Source organism: Dioscorea cayenensis, chromosome 18, assembly GCF_009730915.1.
Source record: "Dioscorea cayenensis subsp. rotundata cultivar TDr96_F1 chromosome 18, TDr96_F1_v2_PseudoChromosome.rev07_lg8_w22 25.fasta, whole genome shotgun sequence".
Lineage (NCBI taxonomy): Eukaryota > Viridiplantae > Streptophyta > Magnoliopsida > Dioscoreales > Dioscoreaceae > Dioscorea > Dioscorea cayenensis.
The window spans coordinates 22,793,296-22,797,870 of NC_052488.1; positions in this window are offsets into that span (position 1 = coordinate 22,793,296).

Here is a 4,575-nt window from a genome sequence, read left to right on the forward strand (position 1 = left end):
TTGCTGCAGTTCTTGGGTATTTTGGTTCGGTCTTGGAGGCTGGCTACGGCGCGTGGTGTGAGGCGCATGCAGTAGAAGGTAGGCCGAGACGTCCGGCAACCCGGCACGTGCCCGACTCGGGCAAGCCGTGGGTTCGTTGACCGTGTAGGCCCGGTAGGCAGGCGATGCGGGTTGAAAACAGGTTGAGCTTCTTCCAACCCGTGGCCCGGCGGGTTGGCCGTGGTCAACCGCGGGCCAAGACCATGGGGCCCGACCCTAACTAAGCAGGGTTGCGACCCGGGTTCCCGTACCAAAGTCGACTCGGTGGGTTGGAGCTCGATTAACCAGTTGGTCTTCACGGCTATGAGTCACGAATTCATAGCCATTGGCTATAATTTCAAATTTTTAAATTTTTCAGATTTTTAAAAAATTCTTATAAATTTCTATATATACCCCACCCCACTATTATTTACTTTTTACCAATTATTACTCTTTCCCAACCCTCTACTCTAATGCTCTCTTAATCTCTTACTTTCATTCTCTCATAATCTCACTCTCTCAAGACTTATTATTGGGATTCTTGGAGTTTAATTATCAAGGCTTAATATTACAAGTTGGAATCTTGGAGACTTGGAGTGGTTCAACTTTGGTTTTTCTCTTATTTTTTAAGATTTCGGAAGTTCCCAATTAACAAGGTTGGTGATGATTTATTTATTTTTATGTTTAGTTATAGTTTCCTATGTGTGTCTTAATTTAATCATGCAAGTATTAGTTGTATTCTTTATATGTTTATTTTAATTATTAGTTTAGACTTGTGGACATATTAAAAATGCATGAAATTATTATTTGTAGTTTTGGACCTTTGGTTGATTTTTTTTATAAATATTTGGACGAAATTATTATTGTGGACATGAATAAAAGTATTTGTTGAAATTGTTGATATTTATTTTAATTATTATTTTAGACTTGTGGACATATAAGAAATGCATGAAATTATTATTTGTAGTTTCTATAGAGTTGTTTTTTTAAAAATAATTGTAGGAATGATTTTTTTGTAGACTTGAACAAAAATTATTAGTTATATTCTTCATATTTATTTTTATTATTAGAATGGATATGTGTTTTTTAAAAAAGTACATGAAATTAATATTTCTAGTTTTTGTAGAGCTTGGTTTACTTTTTAATATTTGCATGAAATTATTTAAGTAGAATTGAATGATGCATTTATGATATTAATTTTTATTATTAGTTTAGAGTTGTGGTTTTTAAAAAATGCATGAATGTATTTTTATGGACTTGTATGAAATTATTTTTTTAACTTGTGGGAGTTTTAAAAAAGTAGACTTGGTTTTCTTTAATATTTGCATGAAATTATTTTTGTGAATGAATGTTCTTTGCATTTATGATATTAATTTTTTTATTATTAGTTTAGAGTTGTGGTTTTTAAAAATGCATGAATGTATTTTTTTATGGACTTGTATGAAATTATTTTTTTAACTTGTGGGAGTTTTAAAAAAAGTACGTGAAATTAATATTTCTAGTTTTTGTAGACTTGGTTTTCTTTTAATATTTTCATGAAATTATTTTTTTGTAGAATTGAATGATTTTTATTTTTGCATTTATGATATTAATTTTTTTATTATTAGTTTAGAGTTGTGGTTTTTAAAAAATGCATGAATGTATTTTTTTATGGACTAGTATGAAATTATTTTTTTAACTTGTGGGAGTTTTAAAAAAGTAGACTTGGTTTTCTTTTAATATTTGCATGAAATTATTTTTTTGTGAATGAATGTTCTTTGCATTTATGATATTAATTTTTTTATTATTAATTTAGAGTTGTGTTTTTTTTAAAAAAATGCATGAATGTATTTTTTATTGACTTGTATGACATTATTTTTACCTTGTGGGAGTTTTTAAAAAAGTAGACTTGGTTTTCTTTTAATATTTGCATGAAAAATATTTTTTTGTGAATGATGCATTTATGATATTAATTTTTTTATTACTAGTTTAGAGTTGTGGTTTTTATGCATGAATGTATTTTTTTATGTATTTGTATGAAATTATTTTTAACTTGTGGGAGTTTTAAAAAGTACATGAAATTAATATTTCTAGTTTTTGTAGACTTGGATTTGCATGAATGTATTTTTTATGGATTTGAATGAAATTATTTGTAGTATTCTTAGATATTTAATTTCATTATTAGTTTTAGACTTGTGTATGCATTTTTTTTAATATTTGCATAAAATTATTTTTGTTGACTTGAATGAAATTATTTGTAATATTGTTAGATATTTAATTCAATTATTAGTTTTAGACTTGTTTGTTTGTTTTTGGTAAATACTTGTTAGATATTATTTGTTGTAAAACTTGATGAAATTAGTTGTTGTATTCTTAGATATTAAAAACATGGCTTCAGGGGTGGATCCTCTCGAAGAAAAAGCGTTGTTGGATCGAGCTCCCACTCACACCACCCTACTCAAGAAAGCAATCCATTTCAAGATTTTTGAGAACCCGATAGAACAATCGGCACGGGTTGATGTACCCTCATAAACCGGACAAGCAACCAACTCCAGAAATTACCCTCAAATCTAACATTTTTTTAAAACTCATTTTACAAAATTGTATAATAATGATGGCATTGTAACACATGGTAAATGTAACTATTGTGGTTCCAATTTAAACATTGTAAGGGTGGAGGGTATGGCACATTCAGCAAACACTTGGAGAAGAAGCACCCGGGACAAACTTGGGACATGCCCGATCGCGATCCTGAGTCGATTCATCTGTGGATGAAGATGCAGGGTTCTCGATCGTCTCTATTTACATTTTTGCATGAGCAAAATACGGGGATAAAATTGCGGAGACAATTTCCGTCGGCGCTTGCCGTTCAACTTCATTTGAGCGGTGTCAAGTTCGAGAATGCATCGATAATGACTACTGGCCGGCGTGCGAGAAGGTTTCACGAAGGGACAATTCGAAAGAACGATATTCAAACAATACAAGTTTGGTAGAGAACAACTTTGTGGTATTTTTCAGTACTTTCAACTCTTGGTTTCTTTTATGTTCGATGTTTGGACCGATGTTTTTCATGAAAATTCTTTTTATGGGTATTACGGCACATTGGGTTGATGACAAGTGGAACATCCAGCGTGTTCTCGCTTTTAGGGTGTTCACGAAAGTCTCGTAGTGCAGATAATATTCTATAGACTTATCGTGGAGTTATCGAAGAATTTGGTTTAATGTTTAAAAATTTTGTTCGATTTCTTTTGATAATGCCTCGCTACATCGGACCCTCAATTACACCTCTAGAAGATTTTTTTGAGGCCTTCATGTGGTGGCAAATATTTTCATATAAGATGTGTTTGTCGCGTTTTTAAAACTTATGTGTGCAAAGTGGTTTGGAAGAGCTTAAAAGAATTTGTACTCCCGTTAGGGAAGGTACGTAGCTATATGGGAAAAAAGCATGACCCTCATGAAACAATGGGCTCGCTATTGTAAAGCACATAACATGAGGGTCGAAAAATTCCTAAAGATGTCAAAACAAGATGGAACTCAACTTATCGACTCTTGGTGCAACATTTCCCTATAGGGACATTGTTGACTAAGTTTGTTAATGATTCCTTAGTTGGTTTTTCTTTTATATGAGTATAAGCGGGTAATTATCGCTCGTATTATTGATTTGCTTTGTGGTTTTTAACACATGTACTAATTTGTTCTCCCAAGTTTATTTTTCCTACTTCCATTTATTTCTATATGGTGTTGTTGGCGTGGGTGAACAATTTTGGAAGTTTAGATTAGATCCACGATTGTTTTGTGCGTTAATCGCTATGAAAAATGAAATTGTTGTCTTATTATAAAAAAATATACCTCCTATTGCTTTAGTTGCATTTGTTCTTGATCCAGGGCAAAAGCTAGAAGGTTTCTCGAGGAATATTTGGGACGCATATTACAAATTCTTAGGATTGATGGAGACAAGATTCCCAACGGTTCCCATGAGCTTGCCCATGAGCGGCGTGGATACTCAAGAATACTGAGCCCCGGACTCCGGCGGCGTTGTGGATGTCGATGAAATTGTTGTTGATACTAGAGTCGACTTGTTGAATTATATGATAGCTATTGTATTAGATATAGTCGTATAGTTCAGCAGGGTTATACGAGGGAAAGCGATAGGGACAATCTAGTAGTGGTGGAGGAGAATCATTCAGGCGGAGACAAGCAAAAGAAGAAACCAAAGGGGATCACGATATCTGAGCTCGACTTGTCTTAAACACAATTTTCCGGTTCTCGAAAAGAAATCAACACAGACGTGACTTTCAGCGTCCTCGGTGGTGGCGAGGTAATGAAAAATCCGTACCCCATTCTTTTCGCTAATGGTAAAGGATATTTTTTGCATGTCCCTCGTCTCGATGGCTTCGCGAGCGAGACTTTTTAGCGCGGTGGAAAGCATGTTGGATTCGACACGTTCATGATTGACCCTACAAAATATTGAAATTCAAGTTTTGCGGATGGTTTGAAGCGTGCTCGAGTTGACGACAAGAAGCGGATGAAGGAAGTCCAAATGCTAGTGATTTCTTCTACCAGGATAACATGATGAGC